Here is a 22984-nt window from a genome sequence, read left to right as displayed (position 1 = left end):
AAGCACATTCTGAAACTGTGGCTTGTCCATTTAAGCAAACGCTTGAATGGGTACCCACAGGTCACAGGAGGTTTTTAAAATACATCACTGCCTCTCTCCCTCTCTCTCCCTCTCTCTCTCTCTCTCTCTCTCTCTCTCTCTCTCTCTCTCTCTCTCTCTCTCTCTCTGTCTCTGGACATTGCTGGGGGCATCTGAAGGTTGACCTGATTTTTCCTTTTCTCCCCTCCCCCTTCTCTTCACCCTCCTCCTCACCATTGCAACAGTAGGCTCATCATTATTTTCTGTTTCATGTGAAGATATTAGCTGTTTGAAAATGATAAATGTGACATTGGGCAAAATCTGTTTAAGGTTTATAATCACAAGGAGGGCTGTTGGGTTGATGACCTTCCAGCAGGTAAAAACAAATTAAATACAGTGCTGAGTATGGGTACCCTCTATGATAGGAGGTTGTCTCAAGGACGAGATAGTTCCACCTGGTGCATGATATGTATACCCACACATAGACACACATACACACTTAAAGAGGCTCCCACAAACACACATATATATATAAACAGACTCAGAGGGAGGTAAAGAGTTGTTGACTGAAGATAAATTGCATTAACAGCACTACATGGGCTGAACCTGCTATTTTCACTTTCATGTTCCCACCTCTGATTTCCTCTTGTAAAGCCCTGCGTTGTCTAACAATGCCTAGGATCAAAACGACAACAGAGCGAACAAAGCAGCTCTGAAACCATATGTGTTTCTGCACCTGTTTCTGTGTACATGCTTGTTTCTGTACATTAAAGCCATGATACCATGTCTGTGCACTGTCATTTGGCACTGACACATCTGCATGTATCGAACGCACGTGCACACACATACCCACCCGTACTCTCAGACACAGATACACACAAATGCTCTTCCTCTCACACAAACATACCCACGTGCATGCACGTGCACACACACACACACACACACACACATAATGAACTAATAGAATTCTTTCTCAGGGGTCGCCACAGTGGGTTTTATAGTTTCTATCGGTACCCGGTGAGGGCACAGCACCAATGGTGGTCGTTGTTAATCCAGGCCTCGAGCAATCCGGTATGGTCCTATCAATCCGCATAATGATTTGTCAACATTTTACGCCGGATACCCTTCCTGACACAACCACTAACCCTATGGACAGGGGCACAGGTAAAGCTCTGGATGCCATCTCAGTATTCATGGACTTGTGCCCATGCTTGTCGCCAAAAATGAATTAATCGAATAATAATACAAAAGTCCAGAAGCCCTGATTTGTCAAGTTGTCAACAAAGCTGTGATCAGAAGTGTTTTACACTGAGTGTTGTTCCCCAGTCAGCTGGTACACATGTTCCAAATACCACAGCCTGGGGTCTCCCCGTGTTTTTGCTTGGCACTGCAGGGTGTGACAGGGGAAGAGGCAGAGGACAGGAAGAGATGGAAACGGATGATCCGCTGTGGTGACCCCTAACGGGAGCAGCCAAAAGTAGTAGTAGTACTGCATTCTATAGGACACTTTTGGAGCATTCCCACCCCACTCTGCCCCAACCCCAAAGAGTGGAGCATTTCAAAGTGTGTAATAATTAAAAGGCTGAGACACAATGCTGCTGATGATGTGGCGTGGGAGAGCAGCGCAGTAGCTATCACACTGGCAGATGAATTCTACGCACAATTATTCATCTGGGGATGATGGCAGGTAGATTAATGAGTTTGATAACCCAAAGCTTGGCAATGAGCCTGAGTCTGCCATCATCATCATCATCATCTTCCTCTCTCTCCCTCTCTCTCTATACCGAGTGCATGTTATTGCCATAGGGAAAGATGGTGGGGGGGGTGATTGTGTTTAGCAGTGATCGTCACCAGGTGGGTGTGTCAGGGTCGTTATGGCAGGGCTAATGGTTACCCTCTCTCAGACTTCTTCATTATTGTGTGTGTGTGTGTGTGTGTGTGTGTGTGTGTGTGTGTGTGTGTGTGTGTTGGAGGGTGGAGTTTGGGATAGCACAGGCACACACGTTTTTGGCCCTGACAAGTACCCCACCCCCCATGTGTGTGTGTGTGTGTGTGTGTGTGTGTGTGTGTGTGTGTGTGTGTGAGGGACAGAGAAAGTGAAAAGAAGCAACAGTAAGCACTAACAGTCTACTAATAAAAATGTGCTTGTTTGGGTGTGTGAGAGTGTATGTGTGTGCACACCTTCTTGTTTGTATGCAATTTGGTTTGTGTGCTAGTGTGTGCACTTGCATATGAGTTTGCATCAAAATGCATATGATGCATATGTGTGTGGAGGGGGGGGGGTAAGTATGTGTGTCCCTCAGTGCGCTGGCGTTAGGAGTGTGGGGCCTGCTGGTGGTGAAGGGAGCTTATCCCAAGACAGCCATAATGAATGGAGAGAGAGTGACTTCCCAGATGGCAGACAGAGGAGAAGTTGACCTACACAACAACAATAGCAAAACAACACATATATCGGGATGTTTCATATTTCATGAAACTATCAGTGGCTGCATTTTTTTTCTGATGAAGTTAAAAGGATATGCCATGAGTGACAGAAATAAAATACACACCGTTAATCAATCTGTTGTTTTGTTTTTGTTTTTTGTTTTTTTTATTTTTTTGGTTTCTAGCAAGGCCCTCATTTTACCATTACAGTTGAACTCATACACAGGACAGGGGGGAATAAGTTTCCTAGCCTGTTGCAAATCAAGATCCATGTGTTTTACATTAGTGTGTTGAAAAATTACAATTTTAAAACTTTTTTTATTCTGAATATGTAAAAACCCACGCTAGATTTTCCTGCTCAGGGTCTTCACTTCCCCATACTCTCTTCTTTACGTGAGCAAAGATCTTCTTCACTGTTTTTAATAATCACAGAAGGTTGAATCAGTTCATCTGGACACTATGTTTATTTAGGGAGAAACGTTTCCTCACTCATCTAAGTGACCTCGTCAGTCTCAGCTGACTGCAGATATCCCCAACCTTATAAACAATACAGTGGCGTAACAACTGAAACCAACGATCTGTGTCATATGCAAATATGGGTGTGACTTTAACTAGAGTTACAATGGCCATGTGTACTATTCACAGAGGATTGGGGACTCATTGCAGTCACAGTATTGTAAGATGACGACAGATGTACTCTTAGCCCCCCCCCCCGCCCCCGTTGCAATTGGTGATAGGGGACATTTGATTGTTGATGTTTACCATAAACAACACATAATAATTAGTACTTAAGGTTTGACTCTCAACTGGCATATTCAGTCTGATCCACGCTTCGCTGCGTTTTGTGCTGATGATGATTTTATACTTATCTGTTGTAGTAACTTTTTATTGTCTACCCTGCTTTGTTTTGATCTTATTCTGTGTGATACAGTGCGGCTTTTTTTTAACTGCGTTCTGAGAGGTGTCCTTGAGTGCTCTGAAAGGTGCCCACAAATAAAATGTATTATTATTATTATTATTATTATTATCATCCACTGGAGCACAAACTAGGAGTCATCAGGACACTGTACCATCGGGGTGACAACGTCCCCTCTGACACAGAGGCCGGGGAAGGGGAGAAATCCCACATTAAACAGGCCCCAGTTAAGTGTGGTTGTCCAAACTGGGTTTTTATCCTAACTGGGCCAGGAAGATGTCCAAACAGTGCACCGGCCGATCAAAGAGAGGAAGGACAACAGCTGCCTAAGCGTAAACCAGTGGTGAATGCGTATGTGGTGGGAGTGTCAGAATAGTTGAGACGAGTATTTTCCAAACGCCGCGTCTCGGCTGCTTTCAAACTCCAAAACATGCTGCACCAGAAATTGGTCCACCCTAAGGATCGGGTCCCCTGGCACAAACAGAGCAATATAGTGTACACTGTTAAGTGCCAGGAGAATTGCCGTGACTTGTACATTGGGGAAACCAAACAGATGCTGGCCAAGAGGATGGCACAACACAAAAGAGCTAACACGTCAGGCCATGACTCTGCAGTCTACACTCCTCTACAGGCCAGTGGCCACTCTTTCAAGGATGAGGATGTGCACATCTTTGATAGGGAGGAACACTGGTTTGAACGGGGAGTCAAAGAGGCCATCTATGTGAAGAGGGAACAACCATCCCTGAACCGGGGGGGGGGGGGGGGCTCAGATGATATCTGTCGCCATCTTACAATGCTGTGATTACAAACATTCCCAAATCCTCTGTGAATAGTACTCATGGCCACTGAAACTCTAGTTAATGGTCACGGTAATTTGCATATGAAATCAACTGTTGGTTTCAGTCGTTATTGTGTATTCTTTATAATGGTGGGGATACCTGCAATCAGTTTAGACTGAAGAGGTTACTTAGATGAGTGATAAAACATTTCTCTCAGTAAACGTTGTTTCAAGATGAACTGATTCAACTTTTAGTGATAGCCATTCCAAATATATCAGAAATTTTAAGTGATATTCATTCATCTTCAGCCACTTCTCTGAGGTCGGGTCACAGTGGCAGCAAGCTAAGTAGGGCATGCCAGACGTTCCTCTCCTCAGCAATGCCCTACAGCTCCTCCTGGGGGATCCCAAGGTGTTCCCAGGCCAGCTTGGACATGTAGTCCCTCAAGTGAGTTGTGAGTCTACCCCAGGGTCTCCTCCCAGTTCAGGCCCGTTAAATCTCCAAAGGAAGGTGCCCAGGAGGCATCCTAATCGAACCATCTCAACTGGCTCCTTTCGATGTGAAGGAGCAGTGGCTTTACTCCAAGCTCCCTCTGGATGTCCAAGCTCCTCACTGTATCTCTTAAGGCTGAACCCAGACACCCTATGGAGGAAACTCATTTCAGCCGCTTGTAACTGTGATCTGAACTGTGACCATAGGTGAGGGTTGGAACAAAGACTGACTGGTAAATTGAGAGCTTTGCCTTCCGGCTCAGCTCCCTCTTCACCACAATGGTCCGTTACAACGTCCGCATTACTGCTGATGCTGCACCAATCTGCCTGTCAATCTCTCGGTCCATCCTACTCTCACTCGTGACCAAGACCCGAGTTACTTGAATGCCTTCACTCGAGGCAACAACTCAACCCCAACCTGGAGGGAGCACGCCACCATTTTCCAGTAGAGTACCATGGTCTCAGACTTGGAGGTGCTGACTCTCATCCCAGTCATTTCACACTCAGCTGCAAAATGCCCAAGTGTGCACTGGATGTCACGTTCTGTTTCAGCCAACAAAACCACATTATCTGCAAAGAGCAGAGATGCAATTCTGAGGTTCCAAAAATGGACAGACTCCTCACCTTGACTGCACCTTGAGATCCTGTCCATGAATATCACAAACAGAATCGGAGACAAGGAACAACCTTGGTGGAGTCCGACACCCACCGAGAACATGTTTGACAGCTCACACTCTGTTTATACAATGACCGGATGGCTTGTAGCAACTGCCTCAGTACCAGGGTCGGCGCTATGGGGGGGGCAATCGCGGGCCATGGCCCCCAACAGCCTTATTGTGTCCCCCCAAGTCATGTCTGTGTTTTATTAATTATTGTTTATTATATTAAAAGTCTGACGTTTTCTTTTATAAATAGGCTTTATAGGCTATAGTTGAATTAAATGAAACAAAAATAATATTAAAATAAGTGTGTGTGTGTGTGTGTGTGATTGTTGATTGGTGTGTTTGAATTTGTTATTATGTAATTGCGTCACAGTTTAGTTGATGGGTAGTCAGAGCGCGATTGAGAGCGGAAAACAGCAAAGAGGGTCAGGGACGGTAAAGCACAAGGAGACACTGAAATGGACATAAGAAAATGGTTGCATGGTGGGGCACCTTCTTCATGGCCTCCTCCAACAACATCTAACATTGGAGAAACAAATCCAAATCCCAGCACCTCTGAAGAGCTTTTGGCAAGGAGCCAAGAAGCCGGTGCCCGTGTTCAGGCCAGTAATGTTAGCAATGATAGGCTAACAGAAGCTAGTGTGGTTAGCCATCCACAACCCATACCATTAGATGATCTCAGGACTGAACAACCCAAACAAATTGCTTTGCAATTATACCCTGCCAGCATTTTTAGCGGTAGGAAACGCTCATTTGAGCCACTTGGTTTCAAAACAGAGACTGCCTCAAGTACAGTGCAAAGGCATACTGTTTTTGCTGTTGGAATTTTAGCACGAGCACCACCCGGAAACTGGATGTTTTTGTGAGCGTTGGATACCGTAACTGGAAAAACGCCATGGAGAGAGACAGGGGATTTCATAAACATGAAGCGGCAAAGGAACATCTCTAGCTACACCATGTAGAAGGAGCAATAGAGACGTGTCAATACTGGAAAGGAGATTTTGACACTTATCAACACAGACCAGCTACGAAGGAACAGGTAGTATGTCTCCTCTCTCGTGGCTGTTGTTGGTTTTCTGGTAGAAAACCAGTTGCCTTTATGAGGGAAACTTGATGCTTTTGGTGACATGTCTGAGGGGGGAAGCAGTATTTTCATGTCCTTATTGGACTACACAATTAAAAAGGACTCAGAATTGGCTGACATAGTGAAAACGATCCCTCGAAATGCCATATACACTTGTCACAACATGCAGAATGAACTTATAAATACACTTAGCAGTGTGGTGACTCAGGCTATAGTGGAAGACGTAGGCGACTCACATTACACATTGAAAGTGGACGGAACACACAGCCCCACGGGGTCGGGATGCGAAAATATATCTGTTGTCATTCGCTTTGTAAACCAGACATTTGACATGACAGAGCGCCTGGTAACCATAGCAACTGCTGATGCAGGTGATGCATGGACATTGACAGACACAGTCTTAGCTGAGCTAAACAATGTTGGTTTGGGCTCATCAAAGATTCTAAGCCAGGTGTATGATGGGGCTTCATTAATGTCGGGGAAGCACGGTGGCATGCAGAAGTTACTGCAACAGAAACTGGATTGTGAAATACCTTATGTACTCTGTCTGAACCATCAACTACATTTGGTCATAGTACATGCGATGTCAGCCGAGGCAGCTGTAGTGGACTTTTTTAATATCTGTAGCTCGTTGTACAAATTCCGCAAGAAGCCCACTATTGCTGTGCACTACAAGGGTGAGCATCTTAAACGCCTCTAGAACAGAGGAGGACAGGGCACCTTGCCACCATGGCTGTAATTCTAAAATCCTTTGACGACATCACATCTCCTCTGACTGAGTTCGATGCTGTGCGGGCTCATGGCGCAGAGCTACGAATGGAAGCAGTAGGCCTGCTGCAAGAGATGACTGAGCCCAGCTTTCCATTCATTGCAAATGTAGTGCACAAAGTGCTTGCCCTGCTTGACTCACCAAACAAAATTCTACAAAGTGAGGAAGCTGACTTATTGACAGGTTGAGTGTTGTGGCTAGTTCAAAAGAATGTGTACGGAAACTATGTTGTGATGAGGGGTTTGACAAGGTGTGGGACATGGCCATGACTGTCGGTGCATTGCTGAGTAGACAAAAGAAACCCCCAAACGTAAATGCACAACAAACACGGATATGGACGGGTATGTGATTGAGGGAACTACAGGACAGAGGAATGATGACAGCAAAACAGAACTCAAGAGACTGTACTACAGCATTGTTGATTCTGTTGTTGGAGAAACTTGATCCAAACAGTGATACATTTCTCGATGCTACAGCTGTGAAGCATATCATGGACTTGTCACGATCGCCTATAATTGAGACAGAGTATGAAGTTGCTAAACAGTTTTTCAGGACACAAAAAGAATCACAGCCAACCAAGGAGGGGATTTGGACCACAAAGTGCATTCTATCACAGTACCACACATCTCTTGTGGCAATGCCTAGTGTACTGACTGCTTTGAAGCATGCATCGACTTTCGGCGCCTCCACAGCAATGTGCGAGAACTCATTCTCAACTCTACGCAACGTTTTTTTGGACCACAGACACACAATGTTCCACAAACGAAAGGCCCATTTGGTTCAGCTGGCATTTAAGAAAGACCATACCCGAAAATGTACAATTGCGTGGAAGGACACCGTATTGAGGAGGTTCAGTGCCAACACTCGCTGCCTTCAACTCTTCTGATGGTTAGTCATATGTTTAATTTACATATGCCAGCCTTGGCTCTTTTAACAATATGCCAATATGCTAAATATACTGTACTCATACTTAAGTTATTATTGGTATAATGTACAGGCCTGATCATTTGCACTTTTGCCTAATTTGAGCAGTGCTTGAGATTTCATGTGATGTAGCTATGTGATACTGAGAGAGAGAGAGAGAGAGAGAGAGAGAGAGAGAGAGAGAGAGAGAGAGAGAGAGAGAGAGAGAGAGAGAGAGAGAGAGAGCGAGAGAGAGAGAGAGAAAGAGAGAGAGAGAGCATGTTTTGTTTTGAGATTGGGGTGGGCGTGTTTGTGTGGACGCTATTGGAAACCTGGCTGCATCATATATTTAATATTTACTGATGACAATGGTAGTAGTTGAACTGTACCTACTTAATTATTCGTAGACTTGTTACTTGTGGTTTTGCCGATGCTCTGACGTGCACAGTGCTGCACTGTACAGTAGGCTACTCAGTGTGTGGTTTCGCCGATGTGTGTGTGTGTGTGTGTGTGTGTGTGTGTGTGTGTGTGTGTGTGTGAGTGAGTGAGAGAGAGAGAGACTGTCTTACGTGCACTCATGTTTTGAGATTGGGGGTTAGTGTGTTTTGTGTGTTGGTTTGTGAAAAAAAATGTTTTCTGAAGCCTATCTTTTTTGTCACCGTCACTTGAATGGGGATGTATGCCCCCCTGCTGTGAGCCTATGCCCTCCCATTAGGTTGGTTCTGATGCCGACTCTGCCCAGTACCCCATACTCCTGCAGTACTCCCCACAGAGTCCCCCGGGGTACATGGTCGTAACCCTTCTCCAAGTCCACAAAACACATGTAGACTGGCTGGTCAAACTCCCATGCCCCCCTCAGCACCTCCGCAAGGGTAAAGAGTTGGTCCATTGTTCCACGGCCAGGACGGAATCCACATTGTTCCTCCTGGATCTGAGGTTCGACAATCGGTCAGAGCCTCCTTTCCAGCACCCTAGAGGAGACTTCCCCAGGGAGGCTGAACAATGTGATGCCCCAATAATTGGACCACACCCTCCGGTCCCCCTTTTTAAATATGGGAACCACCACCGTAGTCTGCCACTCCACAAGTACTGTCCCCGACCTCCACACGACACTGAAGAGGCGTGTCAGCCAAGACAGCCCAACAATGTCCAGAGCCTTCAGCATCTCAGAGCGAATTTCATCCACACCTGGTGTCTTGCCATCAAGGAGCTTCTTAAGTACCTCAGAAACCTCTGCCAGGGATATGGGTGGGGCTTCCCCTGAGTCTTCAGACTCGACCTCCTCCACTGAAGATGTGTTAGCCGGGTTCAGGAGCTCCTCAAAGTGTTCTTTCCACCGCTCAACAACATCCCCAGTCCGGGTCAACAGTTCCCCGCCCTGGCTGAACACAGCCTGAGTCAAGCCCTGCTTCCCTTTGCTGTGTCACTGGATGATTTGCCAGAACTTCCTTGAGGCCAACCGAAAGTCCTCCTCCATAGCCTCGCTGAACTCCTCTCACACCCGAGTTTTTGCTTCCGTGACCGCCAAAGCTGCAGCCCTTCTGGGCTCCTGGTACCTGTCTGCTGCTTCGAAAGACCCCTGCACCAACCAAACCCAAAAGGCCTCCTTCTTCAGCCTGACGGCTTTCCCTCGCTGCCAATGTCCACCAGCGGGTTCTTAGGTTGCCACCCCGAGAGGCAAGTGATATTTTGAAAAATGTATATTTTGAAATAAGTACATATATATAAGTGATATATAAGTTAATATATAACTTTGTTAAAAGAAATACTCAACTGTAGGGAAAGTGCTCAACAAATAAGGAGCAAAATAATCCAGTGAGTCAAGTAAATTCTTTATGAGACGGTACAAGCCTATTTCATAAAATAAGCAGTCATCAGCTGATGGTTGCTTTTGGCATGAAACAGGCGTGTACTGTCTCATAATGAATTTACTTGACTCACTGGATTAAGTTAATATGTTATAATAAATATATAAGTGATATTTTGAAAGATAAAATACTAATTACTACATGTTTTTCTAAAAAACATCTCTTGCTCAGCTGACTACTACCAGTAAATGCTGAACTCAGGGAAGACAATGGATCATGGTCAGTATGTACCTGTACTTAACATTGGAGAAGCTGACATGTTGGCTGTACTTGGCCATATTCCACTCTGCCCAACAATTAGCTGGAAAAAAGGAGGTGGCCAGTATTATATAGATTGAGGCCATTCCATTGCAACGCACCCCATTTTTATTTTAATCAACTCAAGGAAAAGTTGAATTTAATTTTCTGTCCAAACATATCACCTTCTGCCATAATTGTTTCTGTTCAAGCAAAGTCACATATCATGACTATGCTCTATGTTATAATATTTTTGAAAAATATTAATCTCCAATATTCCTTTCATCGCTCATCAACTGTCATCTCATTTTTGCTTTACTGCTGAGGTTTCCATGAAGAGTTTATGCGAAATTTGACATTTTGAATGGGGAAAGGCTGAATGGAAAAAGCAATTTTGAATAAAGATCCCAGATAAAGCAAAAAAGTTTTTATGCTCGCTCAAGGTGGTTTTGCTTTTATTAATAGATGATGATGATGATGATGATTAAGATGATGAAAGAGTTTATGTGCTAAATGGGCAATGGAAACGCATTTGCCAAATCAAAAATGAAATGTGGATAGAATTAAATCACATGATCAGCTGTTTCTTTATCTTAACTGTTCCGTCTTTGTTGTGGGTGTTGAAGTATGGACACATGACATAGGACACGTAAAAGTATGTGCAGAGTTTTAATTGCTAAACAGCTCTGATGGAAATGCAACCAATTCGCTTTTTTTTTCCAACTTTAGAAAAGTTTAGTTAAAATTCACTTGACCTTTGAATGGAAACAGCTACTGAAACTTCAACTTTCCCATCTTAAGCGAGCATTTATTTATTTATTTATTTAGCGTTACTTAGGCCTTTTTTTTTTAATTCGGGCATATCAATTCAAATTTTCTTTTGTGCAACTTCAGATTTTGCAAGAAAGCACACCGATGGAAACATGCCAGCTGTCCTTGTTTCTCTTTTTTAACCTGCCTTTTGTTCTCTTACTTTCCCTCCCTCCCGTTGTGTGTGTAAATTTAGCTGTGTGTATGTCAATAGTGTCTTGCATCTGACCTTCCATTTGAGCCCTACAGAGAGATTCACTTGACAAGGAAAATGTTAAGTATCTCTAATTTCTTTCTGAACAAAACTTATATCATTGATGGAACTATGCAGCCAACTACTGGCTACATAGTTGTATATCTTATTAGAGGCAGTTTAAAATGTTCTTGGTGCTGATAGACAAAACATTGTATTTTTGTGAAAATTGTACTCTTTGTCAGAGAGACACTTGCATACATCACCGATGGTCACTTGGGGTCGAATATGACGGTCCTCCCTCTGGGTCCCTCTGGGTCTTCAAGTGGGTGTAGAGGCCGATCCTGGAGCTGCATAATGACAGGACACCTGCACGTGACAGCTTTTTACGTGGGGAGGCTGATGCGCCTGCAGCCACCACACGGTCCTTGGCAGGGGGTGTCCAGAGTCCAATAGCATGGAGAACCAAGATGATTGGGGACCACCCTCTGTTGCAGCCTTCATCCACCTTCACTGCCGTTGTGGCCTGGCAATATCTTCTGAGGTCTTTTACACACACACACACACACACACACACACACACACACACACACACACACACACACACACACACACACACACACACACACACACACACCAATCAGTATACATACACACTTACACACATCCACAAACATTCACACTTATATGCCCACTTATACACTCTCTCTCTCTCTCTCTTTCGCTCTCTCACACACACCATTTAAAGCAGTAAAGTGCAGTCTGATCGGAGTGGCAGGCAGACATCCTGAATAAAATGGAGTGACATTAATATTAATGCCAGTAAAGTGCCTTTATAATCAGACAGTGCCTGTCAGTTGGCCAAGTGGGGCTGAGGTGCCACTGATGGAAACACACAAACACACACACACACACACACACACACACACACACACACACACACACACACACACACACACACACACACACACACACACACACAAGCAGTCACACGCCCAAGTGCATATTCACAAGTAAACTTTTTGTGCACATATAGTAGATGCACATACACCCACATACACACATGGACACAAGCATATAACCAACACCGCTTGTATAGACATGCAAACATTTGCACACATATGCACATGTACACAAACATCTGAACACAAGTCTGTATGATACTCACGCACAAGCACAGTCACACAGATACTCATACATAAACTTTACTGCAATGCACAAACACCAATGTACACACTTGCATGCACAAGCAGTCGGAACTATATACACATTTCTTATTTGGGACTCTGAATGTACATATGTGAAAGCTAAAATCGGTGTTGATGGACTGAATCATGACATAAATATCAGGGGTGCAACACAGCACCACTACCTGTTATTATATTTATATCTTTTTTAAGTCCACAAAATATCTGTGTTTGTATCAGTATCGGAATTGAATTGCAAGTGGGTGTGGTCTGAACTGGAAATGATTGTGGGATAAACTTTTGACATGGTTAAATTTTCTATAAATTATGTTTTAATGTAAGATTTTGGATTATTTATGTGTTCACAAAACACAACAACAACAACAATAATAATAAATAACATCATAATTTAACTATGTACAGAAAAACTTTGTTTATTGATAAATGGTGAACCTCTAGCATTCAAACCAAATCATCAGTTAGGATCAATTAGATCAAACCCTTCAGTGGGATCTGTGCAGGATAAAAAAATGCATCTCCTATTCAGATTAAATTAATTTCTGTTCACAACACATTATCTGCACACTTCCGAATAAAGTATTCAGTTATATCCCTAGTATAGTATTTATTGGGCTATACAAAATACATTGAAAATTGACTATCTCTCTCTCTCTCTCTCTCTCTCTCTCTCTCTCTCTCTCTCTCTCTCTCTCTCTCTCTCTCTCTCTCTCTCTCTCTCTCTCTCTCTCTATATATATGTATGTGCACACTCTCACACAAGGGTGGGGAAGAGGCCTCGCCCCCAAGGGTAGTAAATAAACACCTGGTGATGTTCCTGGAGAAGCTCCCACGGGCAGACGCAGAGCTCCAGGGTTGGCCGTGTCCATAAAACAGAAATATACCGTGAGAAGTGATGGCTGCACCCATGAGAGAGGAGGGCCTGAGCATTTCCAGATGGACCTCACTGCTCCCCGGCCAAAAAGAAACCACCATAGCAGCGTACCGCATGAGAGCAGGAGGTTTCTAGCCGGTGCTTCTTTAGACTTTGAGGTATGCGCTGCCTTAACAAGACAACTATATCGAAAATATTTTGTTTCTGACTTTGGTGTTATCAACTCTATCATCTTGCGACTGAAAAATGTCAGAGAGCACAAACTGATTAAGCCTAGCAACCCAATGGCAAGAGAGAGGCATTGTAACAAAAACAGCCGCAAATACCGGCAGTTGCACATGTGAGACTCACTCTGTCTCTCTAGTAAGAAGTTCCAAGATTTCAGTATTTTTTGATGTCCCACAGTACCAGGAGCCTCATTTTTCTGTCAATTTGAGCTAATAACTCATGAGATTTTTTCAAATGCAAAGTACTGGTTTCAATCAAGAGTATTTTCTCACTTGCAAAGTCAGGAGGCAAAAAGAAGGGAGTGATGGAGGGCGTGGGTGGGGTGGGACTGGGGAGGTGGAGGGTAAGAGGGCGAGACAGTACATTTATGGCCGTGTTGCAGATAGAATGTCAGCTTCAATATGGTGGCAAGCGAGCGTGGCACTCTGTCAAGCTGTGACACTCGCACTCTTTCTCTCTCGCGCACGCTCTCTCTCTCTCTCTCGCTCTCTCACATGCACACACAGAAAATGGGAAGATGGGTTTAAAGAGCAGGTGCACATCAGCTCCAGCATGTACCTTCTAAATGTCTACTCAACAAGCCGTAAATATTCTATCTGCCAGCCTGTCATTGGCCAGAAGCGAGAAATTATAATGAACCATGAAAGACAGATCATTTTCTATTCATGGGACAGTGTTAGCCTCTTTCATGAGCAAACTCAAATATTTATCGGTGGAGATGAATGCTCGATATCGTAAATGGCAATGTAAAAAAGATAAATTAATAAATAAAAGGTGGGGGTGGGACGACAAAAAGGAGTATTTTACATATAGCACTGAGATTGAGTATGGTGGTGATACTCTTGCTGGTTGGTTTTATTGGTTGTTATTAGATCCCAGCAAAACAATTAGAATTTTTTGTTTGTTTGTTTGTTTGTTGGGAACACAAAAGAATTAAAACTGTGCCCTTGGGCTGCTGGGTCTTAATGCAGAATCACTGCAGTGATTAAAAACAGGAAATTATGATGCACAAGCTATTAGACGAAGCTGTAATCAAATTCATTAATTTCTTTCATTTCTATGGGTGACAGGTTTTTCTTAAAGTGACATAGGCCTCTAGCCCTCTACACTGAGACACATGCAGAAATGTGCACAGCCTACACAAAGCCCTTGTACAGCATTATTCTTTATAATGCTGGGAATAATAGAAATTACTGAAATCTCTCCCGCTTGTATAAAAGGCACGTATTTGCCAAACTACTTCTTATATACACATATCTAATTGACATTTTCAGTTCTTCTAATCCTTTTTCATACATGGAAATCAAAATATATAATACTATACAGAAAACAGAAGACATACTGTACTAACACCAGACGCGGTTGCCTTGTACCATGCCCGAGCACGACTGCCCCCCCCATCCCCTTCCCCCGTTGGCCTGCACTCACATTGCACTAAACGTTCCAGGCCCGAGCATCCTTACGTCATCACGATGCGGCTTTTTGTGTTGAAGAGAAGCGCTCTCGCATAGCACAATGGAATTCATGATTTTATTTACCTTGGGGCTATGCGATATGACCAAAATCTCATATCACGGTATGGGTCATTCATATCACGATAGCGATACTTCACAATATAGCACATTTTCTGTAAATTCAGTGAATAAAATGACCACATGGAAAGGCCTATTTCTTATTAATTTTTGAATTATATACTCAACAACGGCGGTTGTTATCACCTTCCGTCTTGGTGATTCTTTGTCATATGGTGTGCCGTGGGCAAAAGCCTCTTGCAATATCTGAGTCTGGGGTTTGTTTTGAGCACTCGACTGTGCTTTTGCAGCTCTCATCTGTAGACTCTCCGTACTGTTTGATGTGATTCTTGTGTAGGTGGTAAAAGAGGCTAGTGGTGTTTGAGTCTGTTGTGGGGACCGGCGTGCGGCATATTTTGCACAGTACAGTTTTCTGGTCCGTGTCAGACTTTTCATACCCAAACCATGTCCATACAATAGAAGTAGCCCCGCTCCTTGTTTTGCCCTGGTTGGTCGGAGTCCTTCTGTTTGGAATTACCCCGTTCTGTGTTACATTCACTGTCCTCCTCCATGTTTGTATTGCCTTCCTGCAAATTTCTTGCCTGAGTCCATGCTGTGCAGAGTGGAAAGGGTCGTCAAAATGAGGAAAAATATTGCTGTAAAGAGTCTGATTTGCAAAACAATGAAATAAACTATACAGCTTAATATGAAACGATAGACGTTTTCTATCGTCACACGATAGATATATCGTCATATCGCACAGCCATGGTTTTATTTTTATTTGTGCCCGAGCATGTTAGGGAGCAAACACACTAGTCAAACGAACTGGATTTTGGGGGTCAAACATGGTCGGGCACGGTACTGATCGCCTAGTGTGAGTACACCCTTAGATGGATATTTTGTTGAAGAGTTTATAAATGTACTATAACTATGTTTATTATGTGTCATAATGGGTATATTATGTGTCAGGTGGCCTCTATGAGATGTAATCTGTAAATTATTATAATGACACATCTTACATTTATATTTTCTCATTTGGCAGATGCTTTTATCAATAGAAAGTTAAAAGAGAGTCAGATATTTGCAGATAAATTTGTATCTCCAACTTTCTTCAGATTTTAACTGTGACTGTCTTAGTGTCACTGTGGGCAAAGCACCGAGTTAAAGTCCTGTTACATTAAATTTACTTAGCAAATAATACTGATTCTGATGCTGACTACAGAACTCAGACCTGGTCTAATTTCAGTGATTCCTGGCAGGGGCATTTTTCTCTGAGACTGTTGTCGTGACCGTGATACAGTAGGTACAAGGCTAAATTGAGTACTGACGGCAATCCTAAAGTACCCATAATAACATCCTTAAGTGTGTTATGTCTTTTATACAACAGCTCCCATGGCAGGTTTACAGTCTGAGAAGTGCCTTTAAGAATAATGTACACACAAAAATGGCGGAAAAAACATGAGAAAGCAACATTTATCCATTTTTAAACGAAAAATACCCACCTACATTCCCTAGCATCTATTGTATCGTGTGCTTGTTATGAGATTTTGATAAACTAACAAATGCAATCTCTCTCTCTCTCTCTCTCTCTCTCTCTCTCTCTGTATTCCTTTGGGAGAATAGAAAGTGACAGAGGGTAACCCTAAGAAATAAGTAATAAAAAAAAGGTAACAAAGATCTAGCGATGACTACAATCAATTCTGAAATTGCACAATTATAAGTACCGCTCAGCATTGAAAGCCAATGTGTATATGCAATACTGGTTTTAGGTATGTGCGACATGGGCAGCCGCCCAGGGCAGCATCTTGCCTGCCCCCCCCCCCCCAAAAAAAATCTGAATGGTTACATTTGCGCGATCAGTTTCGCGACCACTGCCGGTGTGTCCAAATAGGTGAACTAGGCAATTGGCAAGGGCACCGAAATGTGGGCCAGCTAGTCATGAGCAAAATCGCGGAGTAACCAATGGCAGTAACTGTTAACTGCAGGATTGCTAGGCTACGCATTCTGCTAACAGAATGAATTGCTGGGGAATGTGTAAATCATGCTGCACCTGCAGCCGCCTCCCTCCCACAGCTCTCACGAGCCAGTGGTAGTCTGGCCTACTGACACCAATTTTGATTGTCTTCAAGCAAATAAATAAATAAATAAATTCATCATGTACACTTCTGGAAGTTATGTTTTATTTGCTCTCTAGTCGTTGTTTAAGTTGCTGATGATATGTGCTTTCGCACATTTCATGTGAGTTTGACACACACGAGAAAGTGGTCTATAGGAGAGATTTGCACTGGTATTATTTAGTTTGAGGAGCTGAAATTGGATTTTTTTTTATGTGGAAAATAGCTACATATGCTGTCATGACTCAGCTGTAAATAATTTGGAACCAGGTTATTGGAGTTATTATGAAGATCTGTTTGGGGCATTATTTGTATATGGATCCACAAAAGGCCTGCATATTGCATCATGCATATAGTGTTCACATTTTGAGCACACTAGCACTGCACTAGACTTTGCAGTATGTGTACGACATATTGGAGTTTGTGTGTTGTTGCTTGTTTTTGCTTTATGTGTTTGTTGTGACATGGCAGGTTGCTAGCATGGTACGTTGCAAATAGAGGGATGGCATAATTGTTTTTCGCCTAAAGTAACAGAAGTGCATGTGCTGGTCCCTGCTTGAGCTACTGATAGTTATACACAAAAGGGAGCTCTCGGAAATTTCAAATTTCTGGACTGCTGCCAGAATTTGTCCTACTATTCCAGTGAATATGGCTAAAGCAGAGAGGAGCTTTTTAAAGCTGAAGCTCATCAAATCCTACCTGAGGTCCACCATGTTACAGGAACGCCTTAGTGGCCTTGCTGTCATCAGTATTAGCAGTGCAATTGCTGGGCAGATTTCTTATGATGATGTAATTGATGACTTTGCATCAAGAAAGGCAAGAGTTTAGATGGCAAATGGACTGCATTTATATAGCCTTTTTCTTGTCTACCAACCACTCAATACCTTACATTCACCCATTCACACACACATTCATACACTGATGGAGGGGGCTGCCATGCAAGGCACCAACCTGCTCCTCAGGAACAGTTAGGGGTTCAGTGTCTTGCTCAAGGACACTTTGACATGCTCTCTAGAGGAGCCGGGGATCAAACCAGTAACCTACCGATTACTAGACGACCTGATCTACCTTCTGAGCCATGCCGCCCCTAAAAATGGCAGTTGTGCAATTTAGTTTGTGTGTTTCTTATTTGAAATGCAACAGTGTAATAATCAAGTCCTCTTCTTTATAAATGTGTTATTCTATTTGTGTGTTTGTGTGATATAGGATTCATGCAATTAAGCTTTATTTGTGTTTGGCCTGGCGGCCTGTCCAGGGTGTCTCCCCGTCTGCTGCCCAATGACTGCTGGAATAGGCTCCAGCATCCCCGCGACCCTGAGAGCAGGATAAGTGGCACAGATAATGGATGGATGGATAGGTAATAGTGTCATAATTAGGGTCTCTTTTTTATTTGTATTTACAACAATTAGTTTCTATTTGTCTTTGTTACTTCTTTTTGATATTTATGATGCTTACATTTTTTTTATGTATATAGTTTTAAATGTTATGATTATATATTTGTGTTGCTCCAAATGTCTGGGCGCCATACATGTTAGAACCGCCACTGTGTGTGTGTTTGTGTGTGTTTTCATTTATCTACACAAATGAGGACCTAATGTTCTCTCAGTCGTACTACTATGCAGAAGCGAAGGAGAGGACATCAGCTTTTTTCTGGCTCCGTCTTACCCCTTCTTGTCCCTCTAAGCACTCCAATTGCCCCAGTAACCAGATAAGTATCTGTAAATACCTACAATGGTCTCACAACAAAACTAGAAACTGAAAGAGGCAGAGACGGAGAGATGACAAAATTTTGAGATCAATGAACACGCGCCATTCATCAGTTCTAACAATGACGAACCTTGACACGTCACAGTTTTGTTAACATATGCAGACACACACAAACCCCTATTCAAATGACTGAGATCATATTCATAAACACATACTATAAATATACAGATACACACCAAGACACAGTATAAAGAGCGGGTTGCAAGACATCATCTATTATACACCTCAGTTTTCCAACTGCAAATAGGTTAGTGTCACCTTTCTATGTCTTGGGTTATGAGATACTCTCAACTCAATGCAGGGTCTATATCGTCATTCTGTCATTTTCTCTATGTCATAATCTAAGATGGGCACATCTATCCAGTCATATTCACACACACACACACACACACACACACACACACACACACACACACACACACGTGCATGCAAACGCACACACACACACACACACACACACACACACACACACACACACACACACACACACACACACACACGGGACATGGGCGTCACCCAAAGAGAGCCATCTTAGTAGACAGATTGGGAAAGGAAAAGCATGTGCACTTTCACTCAGCACTTTGCTCTGTCAGTAAAGATATGCCACAAAACAGTGAACCTTCTGAAGTTCTTGTCAGAAGCCCTCACTTTCCTCTAAGATGCTATTTAAATCAAAAAAGACTCCTTTCCACCACACACCCCCAACCCCCACCACTTCATCCTTCTCCCCTCTCTGTTTTTTTTTAACTTCAGTCCGCTGCTACAACTTGAGGAGAAAAGCTATCACAGTTTGGTGTGCAGGGACAGACGGCAGAGGGACGCATCGTCTGGACTGTCAGGGGAACCGGCAGGGCGAGGGCTCTGGCACACGGCGCTCAGGGGGCTCCGCCGATCTGATATCTTTTTAATTAACGGTATCCCATTCAAGCCACTTGAAGCAGCAAAATAAAGAGGAAGTGAATGAGAGAGAAGTGAGAAAGGCTAAAGTTTTGACAGCTCTAATTAATGTGCGTGGAGAGGGGGAAAAAAAGAAAAACATGGATGAGCTGATCTAATAGCGGACTGGCGGAGGATTCATTAGACAGGCCGGTCCGTCTGAAAGACATCAAACAGCTCAGCAGCAGCAAACGACTGGCTCTGCTCTCCTCCTACACTTGTTTTCCCAGACACTCTTTCTTCTCTCTCTCTCTTTCTCTCTCCCTCTCCCTCCCTCCCTACTGGATAAGGAGTAAGTTTCACTGCCACCATCTAAGAGTGGTCAGAGAAAGGGATGGAAAGAATAGTAAGACAGATGGGGGAACTAAAAGAGACATGAAGATGGAGTGAGAGAGAGAGAGAGAGACAGAGAGAGAGAAGTGATGGGTAGTAGATAAATGGAAGGTGAAGATAGGGGAGGAGGTCAGGAGAGAGACAGAGAGAAAGAAAAGGCGGAAACATTGAGGGTGAGAGGGAGAGTTGGTGGAGGAGATAAGAAGAAATGAAAGAAGAGAAAGAGATGAAAGAAGAGAGAGAGCAGGAAGAAGGAGAGTGTTGTGGGGACAAAGCCCAGAGCTGCCACATCACAACAGGGGAGATGAATGACTTCTTACCTCTGGACACAGGGCCTTAATGAAACCTCCAGAGGCAAAACAATGGCATCTCCAACACACACACACACACACACACACACACACACACACACACACACACACACACACGCCACATATAAACATAAAGCCAAAGACTCCTAGGGGTCTACACATAGTATATGTATCAAAATACATGTGCAGCACAAAGACACACAGTGTTACACACACACGATCGTGCCAGCACCAAGGGACCCAAATCCACACACGACAGATAAAAAAACATACACCCACTCTCTCTTTCAAATACATACAACCACGCGTGTACACACACATGCATATAAATAAACACATGCACTGTCACAGACACACTCATTCTCACAGACATGCACATATACACCACAACCAAACACACACACAAAAACACATGCATATATTATCACAAACGCCCACACTCACTCTCACAGACATGCATGCATGCACCACAACACACACAACCAAACACACACACACACACACACACACACACACACACACACACACACACACACACACACACACACACACACACACACACACACATATGTTCTGTGAGAAAAATCAGGGCAAAGCAGCAGTGATGGTGGTGGTGAAGACAATGTCTAAGACAAGAAGGCCACCTCTGGTAAAGCAGGTCAAACAGACCCAGCTCCCTCAGCACCTCAGCAGCCCATAATAGTATCCTATATGCACCCTTTCAAACTGGATCTGTCTGTGACCTACAAAGTTCAAAGCACATCTGCATTGCTCCAACAGAGATCCATCAAAATAATTTCTTCCAGATAAATAACGTTTTCAGTATATCATTATCCAAAGTGATGTCATTTAAGTTTATGTGCATTCACGATTACAGACTTTAAAAGAAGGTCTGGAAGTACATAGTACAGGTGACAGGCATCCACAGATCATATGCATTTGAGCTGTTAAACCTCAATTGTTTAAAACATTTTAAACATGGACCTGTGTAGGTCTTCCTCTTCTTCTTAAAATCAATATTGGACCAGAAACATCTCAAGGTTATACTCATCCTGCTTGGATATGATGATGATAACCTTTCCTTCGGACCAAGTCGAGGTTGAGGAGGAAAACTTTTGGAAACGCTTTGATTGATTCCCTCCAACTTCACCGGCCTTTTCGAGACTACATTTGCAGAGTCAATCACTGTGGGGAGTGATTTATTGGCACGGCTGGCATTTCCACGGTACGCCTCGACCACTTCCCCCCAGTCCATCCATCCCGCCCCCTAATTCCCTCAATTAATGCATCAAGGCAAGCGCCGGGTTATCGTTCCCCATCCTCCTCCCTTCTACTCATCCTCGGCTCCCCCACTCTGCCGTCCCTTCCATCCCTCTCCATCATTCTCAATTAAAGGAAGCTGGATGGGTAGCCCTTATCTACGCTTATGAATATGCAAGCGCCTCTTATCCCTTTGCCAAGCCCCAGGTAAATGGTTACTGGGCTCCACGCACCGCATGGAAATGACTCTGCTAGTGTTTAGTGGCAGTTTTGACAGAGAGGCAAGCTGTAAGACTGTGTTAGATACGCTCCAAATGGGAGACATCACTGCCTTTTTGATTCCTTAATATGTGTTATTCCATTTTCTGCAGTTTAGTGAGAGTTTGTTTTGATTGATTGTGTTGTATGCAGCATGGCAGCAGGAGTGGGTCATTTGCTGTGCATGCAAGGTAATCAGCAGACAAAGAAAAGGGCCATTAGCAATTATTGATATCTATTTGTTGATCTGTGTGTCTGGCTTGGCTTTCTTTCTGTCTTTCCACTCTACCTATCTATCTATCGATCTATCTATCTATCTATCACGCCCCCGCCCCCGCCCCCGCCCCCAGCCCCCAAGCCCAGGAACTGCATTTGCATATAGCGTCAAGTATCCACACGCAATGTATGTTGATGTTATATGTGATAAAAATCATTCACACACAGATAAACACTCACAATGTCTATTCAATGAGATAACTTCAGGTAAATAGCGAAAGATCAGTGTTTTATGAAAGTATCTGGTCACAATTTAGTAAAGAAGACAAGAGAAGAGAAAAGAAGAGAAGAGAGTGCAGCTGGAATCTATTCTAAAAAAAAACATATCTATCCTTGATCATCAAAATCATTACTATAGGTGCTTCTTCCAAAGGTTCTCAAACAGCCAAGCTGGGGAGAATTCATAAATTAAGCTGGTCATTTTCATAGTTTTATTACTGACAAAGGGTAATACTGCTGGCATCAGACAACTTTAGTGCCTCTTTGTAGCACATGCAGCAATCAGCGGTAATGGAAGTGGATGCAAGAGTGTGATTTCACCTTCAATGGAGAGCGGTTGAAATGCTGGAGAGGACGCCCAGTCATGGATAACAGCACCATCTGTGGGATAGATGGAGAAGTGACACTGGTACAATCACGTCAAATCACTCTTCTCCCCGCTTTGCAAAAAGATAATACATAGAAGAGGCAGGGAGGAGAGGGTAAGGGAGGAAGGGATTTGAAATAATTGGAGGAAGGAATTAAGAAAGAAAGAAAG

The sequence above is a fragment of the Lampris incognitus genome, chromosome 4 (assembly GCF_029633865.1).
Source record: "Lampris incognitus isolate fLamInc1 chromosome 4, fLamInc1.hap2, whole genome shotgun sequence".
NCBI lineage: Eukaryota > Metazoa > Chordata > Actinopteri > Lampriformes > Lampridae > Lampris > Lampris incognitus.
Note: the sequence above shows the minus strand (reverse complement) of the source record.